This window comes from Manacus candei, unplaced genomic scaffold, assembly GCF_025592945.1.
Source record: "Manacus candei isolate 608988 ecotype Guabito, Panama unplaced genomic scaffold, ASM2559294v1 h1tg000021l, whole genome shotgun sequence".
Taxonomy (NCBI): Eukaryota; Metazoa; Chordata; class Aves; order Passeriformes; family Pipridae; genus Manacus; species Manacus candei.
Window position 1 is genome coordinate 3,805,738 of NW_026138069.1, and position 12,530 is coordinate 3,818,267.

General features: G+C 39.4%; 1 protein-coding gene across 7 annotated transcripts in view; it reads left to right on the top strand.

Annotated features, from left to right (window-relative positions):
- Window positions 1–231: 231 nt before the first annotated feature.
- DGKB (diacylglycerol kinase beta) overlaps window positions 232–12,530 on the top strand; it is a 345,725-nt gene continuing 333,426 nt past the window's right edge. For 4 of the 7 annotated variants that reach the window (XM_051785969.1, XM_051785977.1, XM_051785976.1 and 1 more), the window contains exon 1: window positions 1,187–1,298. The gene's annotated coding sequence lies outside the window, so the exon portion shown is untranslated. Of the gene's footprint in view, window positions 296–601; window positions 692–749; window positions 865–1,186; window positions 1,299–12,530 lie in introns of those variants that run through there. The other 3 variants (XM_051785972.1, XM_051785970.1, XM_051785971.1) reach the window with 3 other exon arrangements.

Genomic DNA, 12,530 nt, shown 5'->3' on the forward strand with positions numbered 1-12,530 from the left:
TTTGGCAGTGTTACTACTGCTTAGAAATCTCCCAGTGTTTCAGAGAAATTTCTTATGGTCAAGACAAATTGCCATTAAACACCCTGGGAACCTGTCACTGAAAGTTTGATAAGCTCCGTTGTTCCCCAAGTGGGAGGCACTGGCACAAAGATATCAATTTCCATGCCATTGCTGCTCGGGTTGCTCTTCTATTTCTTTTCCGAGTAAATCTGCTGAGGTGTTGCTACCCACAGAGAGGTTCCGAAACAGGTGTTGGAGGAAAGCGGGGGCACAGGGCAGCATTCCGAGCAGCGAGGTTCGCGAAGGTCCCTCGGCAGGGACGGCCGGATGGAGGCTGGCGAGCGGGGAACAGCGTGTAGCTGCTGAAAGTGGCGCGGAGCCGGGCACTGGGCTGGCCTTGTCGGGGGCCGGCGGCTGCTGGGGACCTGCCGGAGCCGTGGCAGCAGGGGCGCAGCCTCTCCTGGCCCCTCGAGCCGCGGGCTCCGGCGGCGCACCTGCCTGGGAGCGGCTCGGCGGCCGCCGCTCCTGCCGCGGGGCGCAGGTACGCGCGGGGTCGCCGTGCAGGTGCGCACCGCCGGCCGCGCCCGGCCCCTCCGTGCCCCGCGACTGCGCGGGGGCGGCCGCGGCCACAGCCCCGCTGCCTGGCAGCCCGGGGCGGTCGCCACCTGCGGGGAGACCCGGTAAACTTTGGGTAAGTGTTGCGCGGGCGTAGCGCCTATGCGCGCCGTGGAGCGGGTGGAGAAGGAGAACGGAGCTCTGCGGAGCGGTGCGCTGCTCCTGCCGCATCGCCGCCCCGGCGCGGAGCGGCCGCGGGGCCGCGGGGTCGGCGGGCGGCGCCCGGGGGATGCGGGCGCCGGACAACAGGTACCGCAGCTGCGCGGGGGGCGGGAGGGGCCGCGGGAGGGGTGTCTCTGTGTGTGTGAGTGAGTGTGTGTCGCTTCTCCCCTCCCCCGTGGTGCCCGGCCGGGAAGGGGGTGGGAGATGTGCTGGCGCACCGCCGCTTAAAACCGCGCGGCCCGGAGGCGGCTGCCTGTTCCCGGGAACAGGGCGGCTGCGGGGTCCGCGCTGTGCCGCGGAGGGCGGTGAGAAGCGGGGCAGAGGGCGGCGGTGACCCCGCGGGGCCGGGCCGGGAGCGCTGGGCTGCGGCAGCCAGCGGCGGGGCGGGGCGGGGGGCTGGCGGCGGTGTCGCCGCCGTCGCTGGCGGTGGCCCGGCTGGATGGCCGGTCCCGCAGCTGCCCAGGGCGCCGGGCTCGCTCGTATCGCAGGGCCGCGCGTCCCTCCGCCCGCATCGCACTGCAGTAAGTTCGCGAGTCGCTGGTCGGCCGAAGTGGTCGCAGCCGCGGAACTGGGAGGGGGGTCCGTGGTGCGCGGGTGTGTGTCTGGGCGTAGTGAAGGGGCTAGACTGAAAGTTGTAGCTAACCGTGCCGTATTGAATTTGTCACGACGTGTCGCTTAGATTTCTTGTTGCTGCCAATTTGCCTCGTTGACCTACATCACTTTGCTCAACCCCAGCCAATGTCCTGATGCTGCCCCTGATAGCCGGGTTCAAAGCGGTGAAGTGTGAGGCATCCACTGTGGATGTGAGCAGAACGAGGGCAGGAAACAAAAGATGCAACTAAAAACTTACGCTTTAAAGGCTGGTCTTCTTAAACTTATCCTTTTTTTTTTTTTTTTTTGTGAGTGCATTGTGAGTATCCTGCTTTGCAAATGGATTAAAGGGTTTTTTTCAGCAGATTACTGTATTATAGGTATTTTATCCTCCCTAGCTGAACAAGCACATTGTAGGTCTTCAGTTCTTCATTCTGTTTGACTGTTTTTCTACAAATTTAGTGAAAACTTTATTATTTTTCAAAGGTATTTTTATCTGGTTGATATAGGTTTAGAAAGACGATGGAAAACTTATACAATCCTACCATAAAATAAAAAGACAGTGCAACAGGGTGGGGAAAACCAGTAATTGTAGCAGGAGAAATAGTCTTTTTAAGTTTTCATAAAAGCCACTCAAATTTCCTACTCCCATTTAGGTCAAATAACCTAAGGTAGCAAGGTAATAGTTGCTCTTTGCACTTGAATGGTATGATGCACGTATTTAGAAAGTCATTATACATCCGGAAAAAAATCCATACCAAGAACCTAATATGCATTCCCAAATGACTGGACTTGTGCTATGCTTTATGGATAAAATGACAGGAAATAAGTCCCTTGTTTCTCCCCAAAGTGGTAATCTGGTATTGCTCAGAGCCTGAAATGCCTGTCTGGTAGAGAAGGAAAACAAGCATCAAGAAACATGGGGCATCACGAAGCAACAGTTTCCTCCAGGGGCTTATGTCATCTCTTGTTCATTTGTCAAGTTAGAAGGACTTCATTATATATCATGGTACAGAAGGCCTGGAACAATTATTCAACAGTCTGAAATGGTTTTGGAGTGATATGTGTTATGCTATGGATTTGAAATATTTGGGTCCAGTTGTGTTTAATCTAATTTAGGTACCTGCAAACAGAAGTTGCTGCTCTTAAGCAGCTTTAGGAAAAATTATGCTTTCTGTGTTTGTTTAGGAAGAAGGAATATATATGAATTGTTACTTTCAAGCTCAAATCATCTTTTCTAAACACCTTTAGGTGTCTTGAACATTTAAGGAACAGTGTTCAGTAGCAATACATGAATGAAGAGATATTTTTTTAAGCCTTTATACAGTTTGAAAATAATAAAGTTAATAATTGTTTTGAAGAGCACTAGACATCAGGTTTTTTACTTAGAAGGAGGTTCTGCACTGTTTCTGCTCTGGAACTAAGTGTCATTTAGGTGCCACTTTATAGGACGGGTCTAGGTACCTCTTGCAAATGGAATGAGATCACAGAAACAGGAATAAAGAGGAAGATAAGAGTTGTAAGAAACCTGTTAGAGCAGCATTTTGATAAAGCAGGGTGTAAATAGCACACTTGAGAGTTAATACTGGAAAACTTCAATCATTTGGCTGGATAGCTGGACTGGACTTCTTTTGCTTTGTGTGTGTGTATGACAACAGCACTGAGTTCTTGTGAATGGTACATATAGAATGAAAGATAATGGTTTGAAGTCATGCTTCATATTAAATGTAATAAAAATTAGCAGCATATAGGATAGAATCATAGAATATCTCAAGTTTTAAATGACCCATAAGGATCTTAGAGTCCAACTCTCTGTTCCTCACAGGACTACCTAAAACTAAACTATATGACTATAATCATTGTCCAAACGGTCCTTGAGTATAGATGATATATGATGTTTAATTTTCTTTGAATTGTTATGGTCTTTATTAGATCATTGATAAATTAAGCCTTCTGCATACACTTTCCACAAGTCTTTTAAAGCCTGGGTTATTTCTGGTGTTTCCTTGGTTAAAGTTAACTTTGTTGCAAAGAGCACTTTACATAATCTTTATATTCAGTGTATCTTCTCATCTTGTGTAATGGTAGGAGTTGTGGATCCATGTAAAAAGTGTATGATGAAACATTCCCATCTGTATCTGGAATTATGGAAGAGTGGCAACAATCAGAAGGGTTACAGAAACAACAGGTCTTGTTTTGTTGTTTGGTGTGAGGGAGCAAAAGAATTTCAGCCAGATTTTTACCTGTGGAAAGGTCAAGGTATTTGTGAAGGACACTGATGTTTATTTTAAAGTTATGATAAAGCTCTCTCAGTGAAATCTGGGAGACATCAACAGAGTGCAGTGCTGTTGAAGAACAGGATGCTGGCCTCCTGAAATCATTATTCCAGCTCCCTACTTCTTGTTTTTATCAAGTAAAGTTTGCAAGCTGCTTCAGGAGTTCCCAGCTGAGCTTTGCAGTACTGTCTAAAGTAAAAAATAAATCAATAAAATGTACTGGGCCTTGCTCTAAATGTCATTTCCAATTTTTTTTATGCTTGTGCAGAATAAGTTTTAGGTCTTATTCTGAAGGAATTTTAGCATTTCATAGCCAGTTCAGTCAATAATAGATGGTATAAAAGGTTAAAAAAATCTTTCTGTGACAACAATTCCACATAAAGGATCTCTTGACCTTCAGTAGAGTTTCTTCAGGGAGTCCATTGTTTCCTGTGGCACTTGCAAAATAATTAGTAACAGTAGTAGTAGACTTAGGGCAATTACTTGTCCAGAATTTTAGTTTTTCATTGCAGTATTTTATTAATAATTTTCTCTTTGGGGACTACTTTTATAGCTAAACCAGCAAATTCACAGTACTTCAGGAAAGCTGAAGTGACATACTGGGTCTCACTGAGAAGAGTTTGATGTTTTTAGTTATTTTTAATACCTTGTCTAAAAGAGTGAAAAAAGTTATAAATTTGAAACTGGTATCTTCAGTTTGTCAACCTGACCTAGTTTTCTTGACACTAATAATGCTCTTCCTATGGGTAGAAACGATCTGATGCAGGTAAGGTATTTTGGCTAATTTGGGAAGTTGAGAAGTAAATATTTATATATTTAGTTGGAATTGAGATGAGTAACTGTCCCCAAACACCCTGTAAAACAGCTTTAAGCAATGTAGAACACATTTTCTTTTTTAATTGTTTCTGAAGAAAATAGAAAATTTCTCTGAATAATGTTTGCAGCAGTGTAGCCCTGGGGGGATATAGTTAGTTTGCCACAAGTTTAAAAGCCTAACAAATGTAAGTATTTGGAGACTGTTTAATTATTTCTTGTCCAACCCCTTAACACAAGTTTGGAATGTAAATGTACAACTCTGATGCTATTGTTTTGCCCTGAAAAATAAAACAAAGACAAGCAAAGTTTTAGACATGTTTGTCAGTACAGTGTTACTAATTAGACTTCCCATCGTGGGGATCAGTTAGCTTTCTATCTTTAGATAATGTTTGTTGTTTACCATAGTAAACCATAACTAAAATGACATCTAGCTGCTTCTTTCTTGTCTGCTAGAGATTTTATGAATGGACTTTTTTTTATGCTGGCAGGAATATTTAGTTAGTACAAATGCCATGAATTATTTAATTTTTTTTTAGTTTGATTTTCATCCACATTTTGATTACTTGGTTTGAAATTGTTGTGATTTTTTTATTAGACATACAATGAGATGTCTAGTGTTCAGTAATTGTAATAACTAGCTCATTCTCTAGTCCATTCAGTAGGATCAATCTCAACAGATATACAATGCAAATTTTCGTGAAAGTTTACGTTGCACTACGTACATGAAACTCTGTGAGCCTTCTGCTATGACATGTGCTTCACTTCCCTTTTGAGTTGCCTTGTGGAATATTATGAAGCATTCCAGTGTAGTGGTGGTTTAGTCAGGGAATGTGGAGAACTCACACAGTTAATAGAAACTTGATTCTCGTTTCCTTTGTCTTTTAAAGCACATTGAGTCAAGTAAAAGCAGCTAGCGAAATTTATTCTCTTTAGTCTAAGTTTGTTATCAGGTGGACAGTTCTGATGTTTACACTGGTTTGAGTTTGGAAATTACATGAAATCATTCCTAAACACTGTTGAAGTATATGTGACTTTTTCATGCAATTACATATTTATATGTTTGTGGTCTTAGAGGGTTGACAAGCTAAATTTAAGTAAAATAGAGAAATGGCAAATAGTAAGGCAGCTGTATCAACCTTGGAAAGAATCACAGATGGTGTGAAGTCAGCAAGTTTTCTTGTCTTGTCTTCTGAATGGAGAAGTAGTGTTTTCTTGTAAATCTAGATTGTAGAGATTATGGTCTAGAAATAAGCAGTATGAACCACTGCATCCCAAGACTCAAGAGTCCGCTGCTTTTTTTCCAATGGCATCTTTTGTCTCTTTAATTGTGGATTTTCCCATGTTTCCTGCATGAACTTATGAATTAGTCAATTGAATGGGAGGTAATATTATGCCAGAAATAGATTTTAAGAAGGGATTAAGGAAAAAAGAGAAAGAAAGAAAAAAAGAGAATATTTAATAGCTAAAAAATCATACTGAAGTAGATGAAAACTAAAAAATATGTGAGTACAGGCAGGAATGAATTAAGCAAGCAAAAGGAAGTTTAATGCTTACCATTAGTTTTTGGTTTTGTTTTGGTTTTTCGTTTGTTTTTTTCCCCAAGGCTAGTCTTCGATGAAAGTTTTTCCTCTAAAATTTAAAAGAACCTGAGCTAGTGAATTCTGGGAAAAGGTTTTAGGATTAGAAATGTAAAACTTGGATTAATCTCCTTTATGTAACCAGACTGCTGCTTCTTTACACCCCTAGATTTTTTTTACTCAATATCTTTACTTTGTCTATTTCTTTATATTTTGATAATTTAGTCATCATTTAGAGTTAAAAGTTTTGAAAATGTTAAAAATATACATCAATGGGTATAATTTCTCTTCTATTCAATATCTAAATACCATCTGGTTACCTTCTGTCTCTTCTATTATTGCTAATGGAAAATCAAAAGCACCTGCTGGGGGAAATTTTAATTTTAAGATGAGCATCCTTTATAGGTCAGTTGAAGTACATTCTGGATGTATCCAGGTCTCTCAATTCATTATAAGGGGTGCCTGGCTGGGATGACTCTTTCACAGTTTAAGGTCTAATTTTAAGGCATCCGACTTTGGGTGAGATAAATTATACCCTTGGGTATTTTCTCAACTAGAAGTGTAAGGAAGAATTGAACTCCTAAGAATGTATCAAATCTTCTCCATGCATTACTGAATATAAATACAAAATAAAATAGCCTTAAAACAGTAGTTCATTAGAATGGGCCACATACCAGAAGTTAAATATCAAAGGACCTATTTTTAAATGTATCTAAATAAACAAGTACTCTGGAGCATTTCTGTTTTTCTTCATGTCCCAAAAACATGACTATGGTATGTTTTTGTCAAAAAGTCTCTGTCCTAATTCCTTATGGATATAAAATATTCCAGTAACGCATTTTAATGGAAAATAAAATTACAGAGTTTTCTAAAAATTCTGGATTTACTTTGAAACTGTGAAGCCTTACACAGGCATTTAGGTTTACTTTGTTCTACATGTCACACACATTGAAAAACGACTACATCTGTGACCAGGTTTATCATCATATGCTGTTGTAAATTTAAAATTGTGTAGTACTGCAGTGACTTCTGCTCAGGAGGGGCAGTGGGTCATTTTACCTGTTTTTTTTTTTTAAACACTAATGACACTAATGACAGTGTTTGTGTTTAAACAGGCTGATAACTTCTATGTCAAAGAATTCAAACCTCCTAAACCATATTATCTTTTATAAAACAGAGGTGTAAAACTGTATTGCCCTTTGTTAGGTTTAGTGCTGTTGACACAACTGTTACTTCATAAAAGTAGAATGACTGGAAGAATCCTGGGGAAATGCCCAGCTTTGAAGATTAGGTGTTCTTAAAAGCAGTAGATTACTCTGATAAGAATATTCTTTTACTTCCTCTTTAAATTTAAAATGCCAAGTGGTTACTTTGTGTTCCGCATGTAGTAAAATATCATATCCAGCTATGAAATCTTTTGCCTTTGTGAATTCAAAATAGTAACTTGTAGAAGAACTTTATGTTCTGTCACCGACTGTAGTTCCTGGGTGCCTATTTAGAGAAAACAAAGCCAGCTTACATGAGTATTCAATAATTTAGTTTTCTACCCTGTATTGCACAGTACACCAATGTTGTGATTTTTACCTATCTCTGTTGCTGTTAAGAAAAATAATCTTGATAGCTGATCCAGTACTTATATCTAGTGGCTTCTCCAATGAACAAGGGGAAGTTCAAATCTCTACTAAGGATTTTCGTGTGTTCTTATTCAGGTCTGTTGAGCTAATGAGGTCAGGGTAACTCATCTGTCAATGACAGAAGAATTTGTAGAATCTCACAACTACATTTTTCCAACAAATAGTAACATAGTCATATTTCAATGTAGTTAAACGAACAGATAGCTGTAGAGGAAACTAATAAGAAAATATGAGAAATACAAAAGATCTTGTACTTTTAAGAGCACTCTTTCAGAGTTTGGACCATACTCCCTCTGACCTTATCTAAGTCCAGGGTACATGCCTGATCAACTGTGGTCACTCAGTGAAGCTTTTTCATTTTGAGTCCTACATTAGTGACTCTCAAAATGCTGTCCAGCTAAAGAAAGAGCTGACCTCTTACCCTTTCAGTATCCTGATCTGCTGATGTATTGAAACAGTGAATTCTGCATGATTAGTCCAGGACCCTAGCTAAAAGGATAACCACTGCTATGGGCGTGGAATAATGCTTTCATCATCGAGAAACCTTGAAAACTTCTGTAGTTCATCCTTAATTCATCTGCTATCTTAAAGTAAAATTAAATAAAATCATTCTTTTCAGAATCCAAAATCCAAAGTAAACTACTGTGGAACATGGACTTACAATGACAGCATTTGTAGAACGGAAAGACATTCTTGCTTTATTTGTACTAAAATCAGATCAAAATCTTCTATATATTCTGACAAGGTGCAACTCCTTAGATTTGCTTTGAGGTCAAGCTCCGATTTGTCTTGCATTATTTACATTCCTGGCCAACTTTCACTGGAGAGCATCAGAAGCAGGAAAAGTTTGCCAATTCTTGTACATATTTCTTGGCATCTTCTGCAGTTTTCATTCAGATTCAAATGTTTAATTGCTTCCCCATGTAGAGTTCTTTCATTTATTCAGGAAAAGTTTCATTACCCCTCCCCTTGTCTTGTTGACTGCTCTCATTCTTTGGAAATGCAAATATGTATTTGGCAGAGCAGGTGCCATCTCTTTAAGTTATGAGCAAATTATTAACCCATGAAGGAATCAAATGCTGTTCCTCCCCAGGGAACTTGATGCATGCATGCCAATATGAAAATCTTGTTGCTGAACATTGTATTTTCATATCAACATGCATGCCGGTAACTTTCATATTAATATGAATCACACATGTAGATCATTATTACATGTTGATATAAAAATTGATTTTCATTCAATTCTGTGTTTGAGAGACATGTTGACACCTCTGTAGGTGTATCGTACCTGTATGTATACTTTCTTTATAGAACCTAAATGTTTCAAAGATTTAAACCCAGTATCTACTACATCCATTTAAATGTTTTAGGGATATGCAAGAAATAGTGAGGCTGTTTAAAGAAAAGTTCCTTGTGCAAAGCACAAACTTTGGAGAGATTTTAGGCTATTTAATAATCAAACAGCTGAAGACAGAACAGATGTGGTGATGATTTTCAACCTGTGGGTGTTGTAGAAGGGAAGATAATACTTAGTCTTGCCTTGTCTTCAACAACGTTGTCATTGTTTCTGCAGATTTAACACAAATTCTACTGAATCTTTCTTTTTTAAGATAACCTAATGGAATTCAAGAAGGGGAGGGAAAGAAAGACAGTTCACAATGGAATAACCCTTCTGTTTTAATAATTTAAAAACCTCATAATACTCTTAAAAACCTTATAATTGATGTAAACAGCATGATGAAGACCCTAAATACTGTCATGAAGTTTATGATGGAGAAGAATCTTATGCATAGTAGATGTATTCTTTTGAAGAGTTGATAATGCAGATTACATTCCTTAATATAACTGCAGTTGGATTCTGTAAATGACAGCTGCACAATTACAACTAAAAGGGATGTTTCCATTAGTTATTATCTAGTTATTTTTGAAAACTATACATATTGCCAGTAAAATCTTTTGTTTGTATGCCCCTTTTGTTTGTGGGAAGCATGTTTCATATATGTGGCAAGTGAACATCCACACTGCAGAGTGTGTAAATAGTGTAGCATTTACCTTTTTTTTTTTTTTTTTTATTCAGAGGAAAATATTTACTATTAACCAGTTTGTCTGGACTTTTTTTTTTTTCTGGTAGAGTCATATTCTGTACATTGTCCTTAAATTTCCCTGTGGCTTATTTATATCCATATCAAGATGAGGCACTGTTAGTAGGGCAGGTGAATGGGATCATTCTTCATACCTCTTCTTAGAAGCATAAGGATTGCTTTACTGAAGTCTGTCTGGACTAGTATGATGTCTCTTCACAGTGAGTATCAAGGGAAGAATATAACAATAGGCTGAGCATCTCCAGAGCATTCCCCCAGGCTCCAACACTATACAGATTTTTATTTTACAGATATCTGCGATAGCCCATTGTTTCATTTTGAAGCTGGAAGAACTCTTGTTTAATCTTTATAATCAGGTTGCTCCATCTTTTTTTGTCCTCTTTTTCCAGTTCTGTTGTAATCAGTTTGAAAATCCAAAATACTGTGTCATTCAGAATGCAAGCATATCAGGGACCTATACAGTGAAATAAATTGTTTTATTCTCTGTTTCTTTCCAAATACTTTTATTTTTAATTCCATTAAGCACTGATCTGATGTTTGCTAATTATAATTCCATAATTTTATTTTATTTCTGAGTGATAATTCATCACTGATGAGCTCACTGCTCATCACTTTAAGTGTATTGCTAGAAATTTTTTTTCTATGTGCGTTACTTTGGATTCATCAATGCTGAACTATTCCAGTGGGAAGTGGAGGATAGCATTAGCAAGGAAGAGAAAGGAGAGTCAGCCTATTGCGGGATTTAATACCTATATTATATCTAAATTCTACTTCAACTCTCTAAACCTTTCCTGTATCTATCCTTAAAAACATTACAGTGTCTGTGTTAAATATTTCATTGGTATGGATTTAACAACTAGAATAATGACTTGATAATCCATTGGAAAAGGGTTGTTTTTCTTTGTGAATAAAATACACAGTGAACTTTATTTAAAAGATACACTTCATAACAGTCTAATGTATCACACCTCTTGCATAAATGTACTAATTTAAAGAATTATTAGAAATAAAAATGTTTTTAAAATATTTTTGAAATGTTTAGATTTTTTGTTGTTTTTCTGTTTGCTAGTCTTCTAACCTTAACCATAATACAAAATATTCTGCTGCATAATAAATAGGTACTTGGATTATGTTACTTAACAGCATAGGTGTGTCCATATAAGAATGCATACCTTCTGTTCACCATTGGTGAATCAGAGCTCAGATCAGTCCAACAGTTTAATTACCTAGGCAGCCTCATCTCCTCGGACAGTAAGATTGACGGAGAGATAGACAACAGGTTAGCAAAGGCATACAGTGCCTTTGGAAAGCTTCATTAAAGAGTTTGGTGAAATAAACACTTGAAGAAAAGCACAAAGATCAGTGTTTACAGAGCCATAGTGCTGTCTACTCTCTTATATGGATCTGAATCATGAGTCATCTACTGCCACCACCTGCGACTCCTAGAACGCTTCCATCAGCGCTGTCTCCACACAATCCTAAACATCCACTGGTCAGATTATGTGACCAATACATCTGTTCTAGAACAAGCCGCAGTCACAAGTATTGAGGCCATGTTGCTGAGAACACAGCTGCGTTGGGCAGGGCACGTCTCCAGGATGAAGGACCACCACCTCCCTAAGATCCTGCTCTATGGTGAACTTACCACCGGCTGCTGCAAGAGAAGAGCCCCAAAGAGAAGATACAAGGACTCCCTGAAACAACATCTCAGTCTTGGCCATATTGATCAACATAACTGGTCTACTCTGGCCTCCAATTGGAAGGTCTGGAGACGCACTATCCATAATGCTGCTGCTCCTTTTGAGAACACACGCAGGATCACTCTTGAGGAGAAAAGACAATGCAGAAAGATTCGTGCCTTGTAGAATATACCACCTAAGGAGTCTTTCTGCTGTGCCTTTTGCAACTGGGTGTGCCTGTCTTGTATGTGCCTTTTTAGCCACCGGCGTGCTTGTAACAAATGTGAGTAGAGCCCTTCCCAAATCTTCGTTTGCAAAGCCTAGTCATGAATGAATGCATACTTTCTATATAAATTTATATTGACTACATGTTGAATATGCCACTCATAGATGTTGTGAATGGGATTAAATTTGTAGTTGTCAGAAAGTGTCTATTACAGTTTAGTTACTTACAGGAATTGAAGTTTTGAGGTGGCAGTTAGAGAAACAGTTCCTAGTAATATAAATGAATACTGAATGCTATCAAATGACTGTGTTAGTCTGTAGATTTGAACTTAAGAAGGTGAATATGATAAAGCAAGGAAATGGTAAATGAGAAAGGCTGATGCTGTCAGACTCCTGTTACTACTCCTTTTAAAGTTTACTTGTTTTGAATATGTTGAGATATGAGCAGTGTTTCTTAAACTTTGAAGCTTTGATGAAAAAGTGATATATAGTTTAAAATTAATGCATCATAATGCTTACTATTGAGGTGTGACCTCTGGTATTGTGGGTTTATTTTCTGTGTGTTTTCTCTAAGCTGTATTTGTGTCATGGCCCCCATAGCAGATGCATAGAAACCATATGCAGACAGCTTCTAACCTACTCATATGCTGAGGGAGTTAACGTTAGACCATGATGAATTCATGCCTCTGGAACTGTCAATGACCTTCCTCCTGCATGTGGAGCTCCTGCTGACATATGTGGGGATTTCACTTGTGTGAAGATCATGGCACCTGGTCCCTGAGGGAGGCTTTGGTTGAGCAATTTGCAATCGGTAACGTGGGAATTGTTAGTGAGCTCTATTTGAACTGCCCCA